The sequence below is a fragment of the Nymphaea colorata genome, chromosome 7 (genome assembly GCF_008831285.2).
Source record: "Nymphaea colorata isolate Beijing-Zhang1983 chromosome 7, ASM883128v2, whole genome shotgun sequence".
NCBI lineage: Eukaryota > Viridiplantae > Streptophyta > Magnoliopsida > Nymphaeales > Nymphaeaceae > Nymphaea > Nymphaea colorata.
In genome coordinates this window covers 3,155,865-3,172,566 of record NC_045144.1, presented here as the reverse complement: position 1 = coordinate 3,172,566, position 16,702 = coordinate 3,155,865, and the positions used below count along the sequence as shown (strand labels likewise).

At 35.9% G+C, this 16,702-nt stretch overlaps 1 pseudogene; it reads left to right on the top strand.

The window, feature by feature from the left end:
* The first annotated feature begins 12,018 nt into the window (after positions 1–12,018).
* Positions 12,019–15,700, top strand: LOC126410240 (ATP synthase subunit beta, chloroplastic-like; annotated as a pseudogene).
* Positions 15,701–16,702: the final 1,002 nt, after the last annotated feature.

The following is a 16,702-nucleotide window of genomic DNA, read 5'->3' as shown; positions in this document are numbered from 1 at the left end:
CCAACTTTGTTGGAGTTAGAAAATCTCTTGATCAATCAAGAAACATTAGCGAAGCAAGCAAACCTGGTACTCCCAACATCAACTCTTTTATGGTTGTTGCGAACCTATTGCCTACAGCAAGGTTTAGGTAAGGAGCACACACTTTAGCTAGGGTTCTGTAACATATTCCTGGCAAGCACTAATTGGGATGAATATGTCTAAAAGTAGAACATGAAAAAGATGCCATCTTCAAGTAATGATCTTAAATTGTTAAAGATGACACAGGTTTTTTAGACAAGGCATGTATCATCACAGAGGAGGGCATGACAAAGGAAGGAAAATCCAAGGAGACGCTGTACAGTAACTCAAGTAGAACAAATGACGATCCTCATCTCTGTAACCCACATTTTTGCCAGTACCATCATTTTCAACACCATCCTTTCTCAGCTGCAGACTTTCTCTGTGCAACGGAGGGGCATCATGAACACCAAATTGACCAAAAAAAAAAAAAAAATTTAAAGTTCCACTTGTTTTGCTTCAGTCGATCCTCTACATCATGCTCATCTTTGTTGTGCCTCTCTATGACGCCGTTTGTGTCCCTTTTGCACAGCACATCTCCGGCTTCGAATCTGGTATCTCACCATTGCAGCGAATTGCTATTGGATACAACAACTTTCTCCAAGGTGGCTGCAGCTCTCGTCGAAAATGAAAGACTAAAGATGGCTGTATTCTCTAACCAGCAAATCTCGATATTCTCGATCACGCCACAGTTTTTCATTTTTGGACTCTGAAATGTACACTGCATTTGGTCTCATTGAGTTATTGTACAAGCAGTCCCTAGCAGGAATGCAGTCTTTCTTGACTGCTGTAACACACTGTCGATACCCATTTGGCTTCTTCCTGAGCTAATTTCTGGTCTCCTGAGTGAATAAGATCACCTCAGCCAATTTTAACAAAGGGATTGCTCTCAGATATTTTTCTCAACAACAACTTTCTCCATGGTGGCTGCAGCTCTCGTCAAAAGAAGACGCTGAGTTTAGTCTAGGAGCAGCGCAGATGAAACTGCACTTTAATGTCTGATCATCTCCCTTCTTTTTCTATTGATTGTGCTACTGGAGAGAAACAGTAAAAGGGAACAAGATTTTCTTCAGTAGATGCATTCACAGGTTGAAAATGAGTCTTCTTGACTTTAAAAGCTCATCATTCAAAGCCCAACGAAGGCCTTGAACTTGACGCTATTGATTATAATTGGATGAGGTAAAAAACTTCCAATTATTATTGCATAATGCATATTTTATTTTGGAAGATCTTGAACTTTGCCTTCTCAAGTAATAAGCATACTGTTTGTAATTTTGTGAATCTGCCATTTCTGATTTGCCTTCTTAATGTTAGTTACACGATTGTTCTTTGTCTTACATTAAACCCATGCAAGCTTTTATAGGACTTGATACTCTGAAGTGAAGCTGTTGGTTCTGTTAAGGGTTCTCAATCAAATGGTGGTTTGGCACCAAGAAGAAAGAGCTGACAGTAGTAGAAAGCTTAATTTAGATTGTCGTTATATGCCACTATGCTTTCAATTGTGCCTACGCTGGAACCTGCAACTAAGGCACCTTCTGTGAAATTGCCTCAGGGTGTCTGAAAGATTGGGCCTAAGGCAGCCTCCAGAAAGAGAGATATAGCTCAAGTTCAGATAGCAGTTTGGAAGAGGACGAGGTAAATGCAGCGTTACATGTATTTATAATAAACAACTGTAAAATCGCATGGTGGTTAAGTAAGGTGATAGTACTCCTATTTGCACAGGCAGGTGCAGGAAAGTCAGCTGTGCCTTTAAAGAAGGTTCCATGGTCAGCAAGTATTGCAACAACTTGGCCTCAAACTGCACCGAAAGGGAAAGTTGAATCAAGTGATAGTTATCGGTCTAATAATCATGATTCTTTTAGGAGGAAAGCCCTTAAAGTGATGAAGAATAACTTCCAAAGAAAAAGTTGGAAACTCCAGTTAGTTTCTTGTCATACTCTTTGCACCTGTTTCCAGTGACTGTTTCGCCACTATCTTTTTGCTTTTTAAATAAATGCTATTATTTCAGTCAACCTTGTTTCAAACATGGCAAAAGGGCTGCTCAGGACGAGAGTAGCAGTGATGAAAAGGGAGTTCAGATGAAAGCAAAACAAAGATAGGCTTCTTCTATGCCCTTGGTTGCAACTTGCAACTCATCCCAGATCTACCCTTTCACTGGTTGGTATGGCATAAGGCCTTGAAGAAAAACCTTCTTACCGTTCAGCCATGGAAGAGGAATACCCAGAACGCTATTCTGCCAATCAGGGTGCAAGCTGGAACTTCTTAAAAATTTCACACGTTATATTTTTCTTCAAATTCTAATTTTGTCTCCCCTTTGTCTCTCTGTCTTTGGATGTCGGAAGCATGTACTAACAAAAGATTTTTTTTTTTTCAATGTTTACATGAAAAACTCTCTCTCTCTCTCTCTCTCTCTCTCTCTCTCTCTCTCTCTGCACCTTCTCTTCACCAGATTCTGTGGCTCGTCTTGTGCAAGGGGATATCCAGTTCGCCATTCGGTTAAAGCGCCGCCGCCTGACTGCGGTTGGGTGACTGTGCCGTTTTCTTTCCTCTTCACTCCTATTTTTCTGTGCATTGTATTGTATATTTGTTCCTCCTGCTTGTGTTTTTTGCGTAATTTTGTTCTTTGCGGATTGTTTTTGTATTTAAGGGACCTCTTGTCCCCAAATTTTGTTATATATTCTCATTTTATCGGCTCTCTCTCTCTCTCTCTCTCTCTCTCTCTCTATATATATATATATATATATATATATATATATATATATATATATATATATATATATTGCAGTGGACATTTTTCTCTCATTCTCTCTCTCTCTCTCTCTCTCTCTATATATATATATATATATATATATATATATATATATATATATATATATATATATATATATATATATATATATATATATATATATATATATATTGGAACTGTCGGGGTATGTTCCTAAAATTTATGGTAAGTAGTAGAAACGGTCACGTGACGCCCCAATGTAATTAACAACTAACACAAAAAGGAAACAAAGACAAAGATGGTTTTTTTTTTTGGTAGTCACTATAACCTAGTGGAAGCTTAACAATCACACACGTCCGGTAGTTGGCCTAGGACCAATCTACCTATTGCGTACATATAACATGCCACGATCTATCATAGCGTTTAATGTTTCTAATGAAAATCACTTATTAATAAAAACATTGCTTTATACATATGCCTGGGAGCGACAACTATCAAGTTTTAGTATGTATAAACAAAAGTGCATGAAAGAAATATATATGACATTAGACGCATCCTCCCCCATCCTTTCAGCTATCCGATCAGCAGGATCAGCAATCATCATCCGTTGCATAGGGAGAACCCAAACTCAGGTTCAAAGCACAAGCTCAGGTTTGAAACACGTACATCACATTCACATGGCTATAATTTTAAACACGAACCCATAATTTTGATTTCTATGAACTAAGCATGACCTTTGGATACTACAAAAAGTCTTTGTTTGAAGTGATTTACAATAATTCCAATCTGAGGTCCAGTCACTCAAAGCTTAGAGATGCTGTCTTAGATCGGCTTCAGGTGATTGCCCCTTTTGGATGCAAACTTGTGGGGAGGAATTGCCTCCCCAACCATTATTTATTGCGGAATGGAAAAAGGAAAAAAAAAAAAAGAAAAAAAATACATGAGATGGGAAAATACAAAGGGGCATTTACTTCTGTCTTAACATATAACTTACTCCATTAAGTAAAGAACCCTAACATGAATTTGCCTATTGGAAAGCCCTGCTACTCAGAAAGAAATTATCGTGGAGACATAGGTCATACTTCTCGGTACCACATAAATGCCTAGGTCCACTGGACCCTCTAATTTATCGAGTCCGGTTGGGTCCACTGCTTGGTTTCACATACATGCCTATTAGAGAAAAGTGGGAAAATGTTCTCAATTTAAAAGAACAAACTGATCGAACTTGACATGCTTCTTTGCTCTTAGTAGGAAAGACTTGCGTGTGAAGACATTCCACATGCCATGGTTTTTAGAGAACCACAGCTTAAGCGATTAAACATTAGTTTAAGTTCTAAAACTGACAACAAAGGAATGCACAACTCTATTATCATCATCATCATTGCCATTATTATGATTAATTTTTGGTTCTGGAAAACCTACAGAAAACTCGATATATGATGTGTAAAAAATTATTGTAATGCCCTTTTATCTAAATAGTCCTAAATGCAAACGTAAAGAAAATTAGTTTTTGAAAATACAATACAAGATAACCCACTGACCACCCCGACTGCTAGCGCTCCACCTCCCCCGACGCTTCGACCATCTACCATGGACATTGAGACAGGAGTGTGGCCCTCTCCTTCATTGTAGTATCCTCATCAATGTCCTGTTTGGCTATATAAATCGATTGCATGCCTTCGGTCTGGATATATATATATATATCTATATCTATATATATATAATTAGATGATAATTCTGGTTTTTTCCCCTTTTATCCATTCCATTTTTTTCCCAATTAAGAGAAATACTAGTGGTGTTATTCTCATGAAAGAGAAAGAAGTTTTTTTGGGACTTCTTTTTCGACTCTTTGGTTTCCCATTTGCATTAGTGAATTAATTTTCTTTTTCCTTTTCGCCTAAAACATGGGCTACATTCTATTTTTCTAAAAATGTAGGGGCTGTTTGGGACAGATCTTCCCTTCGTTACAAAGCGACAAGATGTTCGGAAGTCAAGTAAAACTGGGCATTTTGGTAATTGAGGACTGTTATAAATATGGCGGGCTTGGCGGGTTTTCGTCCAAGGACCATACCAACAGCGGCGGAAACGAAGTACCATTTCAACGAGCTACCATTTCATATTTTTTTTCTTTTGTCCACCGCTCTGTCGTTTTATTTTTCTTTCTGTCACTTTGCGCGCCCCTTTTTCTTTCTTTTACTCGAGTTTCTGCTTCTCAGGTGGTGCCCATCCTTTCCTTTTCTTTACTCGAGTTTCTGGTTTCGTGGAAAGCCGCAAAAAATGTCACAGCCCACATTCCTTGATGAAGATGAGAGGCCTGTTGGCAAGGGAGCGATGGTGGACGTAAAGAGGCCTGTTGGCAAGGGAGCGATGGCGGACGTAAAGAGGCCGGACAGATTTATGAAGCAGCTGGCCCAATTGCCCGATCAAGATAATCCAGAGATGTACAAAGAGAGGCCTGTTGAAGGATACGGAAAATGTATATTGTCTCAACATGGATGGCGTCCAGGAAAAGGCATTGGGAAGGAGACGGTGGCGGATGTGCATCCCTATATCCCTAAGCCTCGTCGGTTTAGCACGCATCCAACAAGTCTGGATCAGCTAGACAAACCATTGGAGGCAGAAGCGGATGAAATAAAAAACGAAAAATAGAGTAACCAGTTTGGAGTTTTAGATAGTTTTACTGTCTTCCTGAAACCTTTCATTGGAAATGCACCTTAAAACTGTTCTTCAACTCATACAAATGCACCTCATGAGTTTCTTTAGCAGCTAGAGAAAGGCAAGGCCAGGATTGTCAATTGGCCTGATTTTAGGATTTCCTTGCTTTTACTTGTTAATGTCCACTGATCTATGTGTTCCTTGCTAGAGAAGTACTCCGTTTTGTTGTACCTGGTTATACACTTTGTGTTGTTAATTAAATATTTTAGTTGTTCATTATTTCAGTTGGTTTGGGATGTTTCCTAGACAAGGTGAGGATAGCTTGCTGCCTAATATGTCGTGTTACTGTTTACAGAAGCAAGCCACCTCAAGGAAGTATCTTCACTCTCATTTTACAAGCACTCGGTCTTTAAAGCATATATACACACACACAGAGGGAGAGAGAGAGAGAGAGAGAGAGAGAGATAGTTGTTTATGACTTTTAAAAAGAATCCTATGTCATGTTATAGCTTGCTGTAACTTTTCTTTGACGGCGGCATGTGCCTAGTAATGAAGGTCCCATACTAACTGTTTTGCATTACTAAGAGGAAATCAGTATGTCCTTCTAATTGTAAGCCTGAGCTTCTCCATGTGAGCCAACCTGGTACACCCAACATCAACTCTTCTATGGTTGTTGGGAACCTACTGCCTAGTAGCTGCCATTACAAATAGGAAATCAGTATGTCCTTCTAAGCCTGCGCTTCTCCACGGGAGCGAACCTGGTACTCCCAACATCAACTCTTTTATGGTTGTTGGGAACCTATTGCCTACAGCAAGGTTTAAGTAAGGAGCAGACATTTTAGCTAGGGTTCTGTAATACATTCCTGGCCAGTACTAATTGGGATGGATATGTCCAAAAGTAGAACTTGAAAAAGATGCGCTCTTCTAGTAATGATCTTAAATTGTCAAAGATGACACAGGTTTTTTAGACAAGGCATGTATCATCACAGAGGAGATCCTCATCTCTGTAATCCACATTTTTGCCAGTACCATCATGTTCAACACCATCCTTCCTCAGCTACAGACTTTCTCTGTGCAACAGAGGAGCATCTTGAACAGCAAATTGACAAAAAAAAAGAAGAAAAAATTCGAAGTTCCAGTTGCTTTGCTTCAGTCGTTCCCCCTACATCATGCTCGTCTTTGCTGTTCCTCTCTATGATGCCGTTAGTGTCCCTTTTGCACAGCACATCTCTGGCTTCGATTCTGGTATCTCACCATTGCAGCGAATTGCTATTGGACTGTTCACATCAACTTTCCGGTTGATACACCCACCCTTCGTCAACACTGATTTAATACTCACAAGCTGAAATAGAGCCGTGCCTCCTCTACCTTGGACTCCTTGTTCATGCTCAAGAAAAAGCAAGACAAAGAGGATGGCGTAATTTGAAGTGTTGTAGGAAAAATCTAAAACGTGGTTAATGTTCTGCAATTGCATAAAGGAACTAGATGAAATACTTTCCAACTTTTAGTACAATTTTTACAATTTATTTTGTCAGCTAGTAAATTTTTTAATTTCAGGTTGTTTGTTACGTCCTTTCACGTAGGTGAAAGGGCTTAAAACAATTTGCAGGTGAAAAGGTATAACAAACAATGTGTCCTCTTGGTATTACCTTGTTGCTAGAATTTAAGGAGTCCAAATTCCAGGGGCCTATAAAACTATACCACAAGTAAAAGAAAATATTTGAAAATTCCAAATGTGGCCACCCTGGCATTCATACAAAACAAACGAAAGGTGCAAATGATTTCAAAATGATTAGAAATGAAAATAACTAAAGGCTAATTTGATGGCTTAGAAAAATAATTCTGGAACCAAGAATTCCATAATCATTTGCCTATATAGTGCATAAGAGGAATGATTTTCCTTCTTCCTAGTTCATTTTCTGTTTGATTTCCTAGAATCATAATTCCAATTTTTTTTTGTTTTTCTGCTGCGTGTTGGGTCCGTAGAAGACGGTGGAAGGTCCCAATAACTGTCGGACATGCATGATAACCTCTTACATTTTTCTCATTTTCATTATCTCAAGCATATATCTGGCAGATTTGTTTCATTTTTTTTGCTGTTTTATGTATATGTCATATGTAATAAGCATGTATTGAGCACAACAGCAAGTCCTTTTGTTTGTGTTCTGAGTTTCATTCTCATGTTATAATTGGATATCACCAAATAAAACGAGTTAAATATACAAATATGAATCAATCAATATACTTGGGGTCATCCACAGGTTAGCCTGTCCTAGCGATACTTTTTGTAAGTCAATCGAAAATTGGAACACCAAAAAGTGCAACAAGTATGAAAATAAAGTGTTTGTGAAATGCATGTTTGTTGGAGAAAAAACAAACTAGCAAGATTATTATCTGATCAATATTATCATTTAGTTATAGACAATTGCAGCAAAGTTTATAAAATAAGGTGAAATACGCGAATAAGGTGAATAAGAGAGCTAAAAAATAGAGGTTTTATTTGCACCTGCTTTTCTGTTATCAACATTTTTGCTTTATTCACATACAAAGAACTAGTCTAAAAGCATCTATAACTAAAACCACCTACATGAGGCCTTTTGAACATAATGTATGTAGCTTAAACCATGCAGAACTAAAACCTTTCCAAACACTAATTTACCTACGTAAAATAAACAATGGATAGAGGCCGGATCAAATTCAGAGTGCAAACTGTTTATGTGCCTACATAGACTTGGATGAGAAAGAATACATGAAAATTGTTCTTCAAAAACAAAACAAGAGATCCAATCATCAACAACGAAAAAACCATCTTGTCCAAAATTCCAAAGAACTTAGCCATATACATCACGAATATTTAGGATGTTTGGCATTTCGTTTAATTTTTTAATAGTTAAATCAATCAAGGATCACATAACACCTACAAGCTTATGTATTGTATTTTCACTAATAAAAAGTAGTAAATAACAAGTAAGAGGTCCTAGTAAACTGAAAAGCATCAAAACAGCTTCGTTATCTGAACACTAAAGTGAAAATGCGTAAGCAACAGTCATCGACCTATGATTGGTGTATACATAATAGTGTATAGTCAACGAAAAACGAAGTCCGTCGTCATGTATCCAAAGAACATCAATGGTTAAATCCAGAACCTTTACAGAGATAGAGAGAGGGAGATGAGTATCGAGGGTCGTCGACGGGCCATTGCTGGCCAGCTGCCCTTAATAGAGAGAGAGAGAGAGAGAAAAGGGCTGCCAGCCGGCAGCTCTCATTCGGCATTGTGTTGGAGCGATGATGATTCAACTATTGGTCGTCTACGAATCCTTAGAGGAGAAACCCAAAGCAAAGGATGCTTCTGCTGGAAACTCTATGTATTGCTTCTTCTTTCTTTCGTCAAGCCGACAAGGTCTGGATTTTGTCTCTTGTTCTCGTTGATAGAGTTTGACGTTGCTTCAGTCGGAATATTGAGTTCGACGGTGCTTTATTGGAAAAGTGATGGTCCATGCCCTTATTTTTTTTTTTCATTACCTCTTGTTTTTCTGGTTCTTTGTCTACCTTTCTTTTTCATTTTTTAAAAGATTTTCCTATTATCATTCTTGATTTGCGGCAATATAGCATTCGTTTTAGTGAGCAGAGAGACCTCATTGTCAGAGTAGTAGGTCCCTTGACCGGACCTGCAAGTAAAGCTCATTCACTTCCCTGGTACCCCCCTCCTTTTTCTAGATAATCATTCATACCAGTAGATGAAGAAGTGGCAGTTTTATCTTTGATTAGAAGTTTGAGTGGAGTGAGTTCTTCAATAGAAAATGGAAATACAGACTCTCCAATGGGTACCTTTGTTGCTACAATGGATGCGTTGTAGCCTCCGTGAACATTGAAATACTCGGCATTGCTCTTGCCTGATGCAGGCTTGACACTAGACTTGTCGCCTCTGTTTATTCACAAATTTACAATTTGATGGGGACCTGATGAGCTTGTAGTATCGATCCTTTGTGTGTCCATTAAGTCGATAGTTTGTGCAATATAAGGAGGATCCTTGTTTAGTATTAAAGGAAACCCGACCAACATGATCAACCGTAGAAGTACCGATCCTAGCTTCTGATTGTTTTTCTTCTTTGCAATATGAGTACATACTTTGTTAATTGAGGGCAGAGGATCATGCAGCAAATCTGCCTCTAAACATACAATATGATTCATTTAAACAAATAAAAAATGGAATCACTTTACCCTCTTGAAATTTTCTTGTAGTAGATTTTAAGGCACCACATGAACAAATTGAAAGAACATCACAAGAATCCAATTCATCCTCAAATGTTTTCAGTCCAGTGCAATATGCTGCAACTGCCATTGTTTCTTGTGTTGCCTACAAATAGCATATTTCAGTTGGTTTTCCTTAGTGCTAGTCTTTGGGTATATCTCTCTTTCAGTTCAACCCAAACATCTCTAGTAGTGGAAACATACATGAACCCATTTGCTATTTCATGGACACGAATTGATGATCCATGAAAGGACCATGATATTGCAACGAGCCCACAAGATATATTCAGGAGACAATGAAAGGAAGCAAGAAGATTGCCATAAACAAATACATACTTGATTTTGCCCACCGAGGCCATCATCTTAGAGTGGCTCCAAGTGGCACAATTCTCCTCTATCAATGGCTTGGACACCAAGATAGCACCAAAATTGTCACTGCGGTAGAGATAGAAAGGATTCATAAAATCTTGATTCTGCTCAGTATGCATCTCATGACCAGACCCAACACCTGAAGAATTGTCATGAACCTCCATGTCAACCCTTATAAAAACAGAAAATTCAGAATCAAGCATTGTAAAACTTCAAGATTGGGCACCCTAATTCTCTGATGCCATGTAAAGTAATAGAGCAGCTATATAGAAACAGAGGAAAGCAAAGTAATAGGAAGGTTGCGTGAGAGAGATGAGAAGCAATAATTGGGCTTTTCTATTATTAGTTGATCAAACAAAATGACTTTACATACAAGAAAGGAAGAAAGAGGTCATACAGTTAACAATTAGCCAATGAGGGCTTAGCTCTAGAAAGCTCTGAGTGGAGAAAATGACTTCAGCTCCTTTGTAATTATTCTGCCACCATACAACTAGATAAAAGGTAGGCTGGATGTTAGAATTGCTACAAATTCCTTATCATTTTAACAATCCACAATTGCATTGTCATATTTGAGTTTCATGCCTTCCCATCTGCATTTCCCTCCATATTTGTCTAGCTAGTGGGCAAGTAATGAGAACATGGTCCACATCCTCCACCACTTTTTTGCAGAATTTATATATAAAATCCATGGATATATCAAGATGTTGTAGCCTAGCTTGGGCGAGGCGTTGCTTTGCACAAGTCATATACATCACCCAACTAACTCTCAAGTGGCACGGTCCTTCAAATCTACTCTCTCCACTTCTCACCTGCCTTTTTCTTACATATGATTTTGATAGATCTATAGTCATTAAGTTGTTCCATTGAAGCTTACAGATGGCAATAATAACAGTCATTTTCTCATGTGTATCATCCCATCCTTGACATGCAATATTATATGTGATGCCACCGATTGCATTGCATTGCATTGAATTTTCAACTCAATTTCGTAAAACTTCTTTTATGTATTAAGCTACTTCAACATCATCATGTTATGACTCCAATCTTCCAGCTAGAAGGATAGCTTTCTCCCATTCCATAAATAACATCATATGATATATTTAATCTTCCTATATCACCACAATAGGCTTGTGCAAGTCTAACAACTGCCAACCTTGTGTTTACCCATCCAGAATGAATTTTTATTTATGTACTTCCTCATCATAAATGACTGGTTTCTATCCTCTCCATACACCCAGAGGATATCCCAAGCACAATGAAAGCATTCATTTCCACTATCCTGCGAATACTAGCACATCTATCCCGATATGGGCTGCATACTGTGTCTCATTCAATGAGATGAAATTGTTTCTCTTGAACATTAGATCCCCATATGAATCAGAACACATGCCCTCCAATTTGATCAATGTGCCCTTGGGGACTTAATCATAATTCACAATGATGAGTCTTATGAGAATAAGATGCCACACATGAGGTAACTAATGAGATCTTCAAAGCCTAATCCTTTTGGACACTTCCTCTTCTAACAGCTCGCACATCTTTTTTGTCAATCTATTGGTGGAGAAAATAACATCCAAATAACAAGATGGAAGGTTGCCATAATTTCATTGTAAAGAGGATGACCATGACCAGAATCCTTTTTCTTCTTTTACACATAGAAGGAAAAATGTTGGGGACTTGGAAGAATTAACTTTAAGTCTGTACAATTTTCTAAGGAATAAAAAACCTTTATGACTCCTTCAATATATTTAAACTGAGATGAAATATTAACAATACTATCACCTGTATACATAAGGGAGATGGAGTAATGAAGACCTTTCTCAATTATGGAAGCCATAACTTTGTTATCTACTCTTTTAATTTCAATCAATCTATAAAATATTTCTACTACACGTATGAAAAACAGGTCTTCTTGTTGTAGTCCCAGTTCTACCATGAATGTTGATAGATATAGAACCATGGAAATACGTCATAATGCACTGGATCCAAGTGAAATGGAAACCAAGATATTTCATGGAATTGCTAATAATTGACTTTTTATATGTTTACTATGATCAAGTTTAAGATCTTCTCTTAATTGAAATGAAAAATTTGTGTCTTTACTTCATTGATTCGAGTAAAGAAGAGAACAATAGCTGAGAAGTGTTGTGTTTTCCATTTGGATACAAAATAGTACTAGGCATTATTTTATCATTGATAAGGTTAGTACCTATTTAATTCAATGGTAGACCAAATGAGTATATATAATAGGCACCTCAAAATAATCTCCTTCCATCCTTTGAACTTTGAGGTGTATGTCTTATGTTTGAAATAGAAAGACAGGAATTTAATTAAGGTTGATCTTAGCTTAAGACAAACCTACAACAAGGAAATCCTTTGAAGCACTTTGGTACTACTTCTGGATCAGAATATAGATAAAGAATCACAACACATGGAGACATCTCATTATTTTCATATAAAATTAAAATATGGTGAACTAACTGATCCATCAATTGCTGAAAGAGCGTAACACACAAAAATGTATATTGGATCTTTGAAACAGTTCGAATCATTTGTATAATAATCAGTTTTATATGTTTTACCAAGAAGGTCTATAGTTCAAGTCTATATAGCTACATGCCTATATAATATATTGTATAATATATTTTGTATTCATATAACTAGATTAGCAAAGTAAGTAGTTAAGTAGTCCTTTTTTATTTGTATAATGCTCATTTTTTTGTATATGAAGCTACTCCAACTTCTCACCATTTGAATACTACCAATTTATACTTTATACAAGAAGCTTAAGGTCTTTTAGCCTTGGAAGAGTTATAAATTGTTAGACCTAGATTCATTGTCCTTTTTTAAAATACTGATAAAAATTATTATCTCCAAAGCAATGAATTGATCTTAATATTACCTAATGAAAGAAGTGTATCGACATTTGTTCTCTCTTCTATTTCTATGGGTATAGGTTTGATTTATAGAATGAGAACCAATCATTTGAGATTATGGGGATCATGTTGACTTAGGGTTTGGAACAGAGATAATCATTAACTTTCTTATCCCTTAATCATACATAATATGTTATTAGGGTATGAAGGGGAGTCAGCCTCTATAACAAAAGAGTCCACAAGAAACACAAAATGACAAAAAGAGACTTAAATGAAATAAAATAACTTCCACAACTTTTAAGTATATAATATGTTATTAGGGTATTCGGGCTATTCTCTGCCATGTGGGGATGTTTCAAAAAACTTTTTTTTATTACCCTGAAATCTAACTTCTTAGTCTCGCTAGGGGTTCCTTCCCACAACTTAAGAACTAAGAATTCTCACAACTGAGGTCCACTCAACTTGGATTAGGCATGAATGAAACCTTTCTCAGAAATTATTCACAAAATTCTCAACTAATATAACTACTTAGAAATTTAATTTGTTTCACTAGTTGACCTGGCATTTGATTCGTCATATGTATATTATTGTATGCTGTTTCATACCTATGATGCAACTGATCCCCTATTTTTCAAGTTTCTAACTGGTCTCCTTCCGTTTTTCTTTTTATTTTCTTTATCTATTTTATCAACTAAACAAACTAAGTAATATGTAAAAAAATATACATAATACAAAAGAAAAAGAATATTGGACAAAAATAAAAAATAAAGAAGATCAACAATGAAAAATAAAGCGACTAACAAATCAAGCTATGGTGGATTCCATACATTATATATATCCACATGTGTGTAATTTTAGATGTATCTCTTTCTGATGATAAGTAAATGAGATACTTCCTCATGATCCTTATTTATCTACTCGTACTCAATATTTCAAATAAAGATTGGGTTCAATGAATTGACAAATTTATTAATTGAATCAAATGAGTAAGCAATTGAATTAGATCAAGCACTAACTGCCATTTATTATCGAACTAACCAATTAACTTGTAATCAAACATTTTTTATTCAATAATATACACAAAAACTTTTGACATAATTCAGTTTTTTTTTAGAATACATCCTAGTACTTTTAGTTTGGAGTTTCAACACTTGTGAAAAATTTGGGACTTGTTACTCAAAATCATTGGTCGAGTATTGGATATAACCTTTCCCCTATGAAGATGCCTAATATTTACAACAGGTAAGAAAATTAATGTGACTTGTGAGGTACAACAATTATTATGAAATAACTGATTTAAAGCTGCAACTGACAGATTGGCTGGTGAGAAGAATGGAAGTGATCGACACCAAAGCTCCTCTAAGTGCTGTAACTAGTGGAGACATTATGGGATGAATTTTTAATGTTTTTCAAGAACTTCATGATAATTTTGGTGTTGTAGTTACTCGCACAAAATCTCCTATTCATGGACCTACCCTCTTTTAGACAAATAGATATAAGTGATAAATTTTTGAAACATGCAGTCAAGCGGTGGATCTTTTAGTGTTTTATCAGCATGGAGGAAATCAAACTATTTGGGGGAGTTGGAGTGGGCAAAACAATACTCATCATGCAATTAATCAACAACATTGTCAAATCTCATGGATACGTGTGTGTGTGTGTGTGTGTGTGTGTGTGTGTGTGTGTGTATTCAGTAGAATAGAAGAACACGCTCATGAAGGAAATAACCTTTACATGAAATGAAAGAATCGAGGGTGGTTAATGAAGAAAATATTTCAAAATCTAAAGTAGCTATTATATGACAGACAAATGAATTTTTGTGAGCTCGTATAACAGTTGATTCAGCTATCCTAACCATCACAAAATATATTTTTGTGATGTTAATGAACAATGTATACTTCTATTTATTGACAATATCTTTTGTTTCATTCAAGAGGGGTCAGAAGTATTTACGTTATTAGGTAGAATGCCTTCTGCTATGGGTTATCAGCCTACCATTAGTATAGAATTGCCTTTGATAGAAAGAATTACTTATACTGAAGACTGAAGAGGGATCTATAACTTCCATTCAAGCATGCAGATGATTTGATCGATCTTGCTCCTATTATGACAATTGCACATTTTAGATATTGCTACCGTACTATCAAGAGGATTAATAGTTGCCAAAGGCATCTATCCAATAGTAAATAGTTTAGATTCAATATTAGCTATGCTTCAACCTTGGATCGTTGGTGACAAATATTATGAAATTGTAATGTTACGAATAATTTCAGAACGTCACAACTATTCTTGAACTGGATGAATTATTAGAAGGGAATCCTTTAACAATGCCAAGAGCACAAAATTGAATGTTTCTCATCACCACTATTCTTTGTAGTAGAAGTATTAACTAGTTTCCTAGGAAATATGTTGGTCTCACAAAAACAATTAAGGGATTTCAACTAATCATTTTCAAAGCATTAGAGTCTTCTCAAGTAGGCCTTTTATTTGGTAGGTAATATCAATGAAGCTTACAAATAACTTCAAGACATTATATCTATCCTTGAACTCGATGAATTGTCAAAAGAGAATCATTTAACCATAGCATGAGTGCAAAATATGTTTCTTATCACAACTCTTCTTTGTAACAAAAGTAGTTACTGGTTCCCTAGGAAAATATGTTGGTCTCACAATAACAATGAAAGGGTTTCAACTAATCCTTTTCGGAGAATTAGTAGTTTTGTTGATGGTAGATGGTAATTCTCATAGCGAGATATCAAATTGATAATATAGAAGAATAAAGTATCTTATTTTTTAAAGAATTAAATCTCAAGCATAGTATAAATATATGAGGTTTGATTTGAGAAGATATAGACTGAATAGGACTGGATTAATAAATTAAAAATAAGTGTCTGACGATTGAAAATAGAATATGTCGAAGCAAAACAAATATCTTGGAATAAATGATGACACAATAAAATCATAGAAATAGTAAAATGGAAAGAAATGCACTATAGATATTGAAGCTAGAAAATTATTTGACTAAATATAAATGAGGAAAAAAAAATGTGTGACCTGAGTCAAGCATGTGTTGATCTCGAACTAAGATTGAGGCAAAGAACATAATGGAAATTGCCTCAATAAAATGAATGCATTGACAAAGTTAAGTAAAAAAAAATTGATATGTGAGGGTGAAAGGTAATATCATGTGCATGAGCTTGGATATAAAAGATTTTTTGACAAGCAATTGGGACAAAACTTGTATGAAAGAAATTTATTGTAAAAATATGATCGGTAAATAGTGATTTTCATATCAAGTTTTCAAGTTAATAATATAAGAAAATAGAGAACATTATGAGCAATTTATCACTTGTGAATAATCTTAACTTTGAGAATAGTAGACCTCAAGTAGGGTATAAGAAATACATAATGTTTGAATTACATGTCCGATGATTGAAAATGAAGTATACTTGAGTAAAACAAAGATTGATATTCAATTTGGAATAAATGATAATTTAATAAAACAGGGAGAAAGGTATATTATGGGTGTTGAGGCAAAAAAAATTATGCATGACCTGAGTCAAGCAAAGTTGGTAATTGAGCCAATAAATGACTATCATGATTCAGTGGAGAATCAACATGATTCATTGGCACTTTTTCCATAAAAAAGGAAGCTTCCTGCCAAAACAATCTACGATTGTGGCGTTTTTGTCATCAAATACACATAAGTAATCTACAATGACAGCAAACTGTCTTTTCATAGGATAGTATATCACATCTCAGAAAA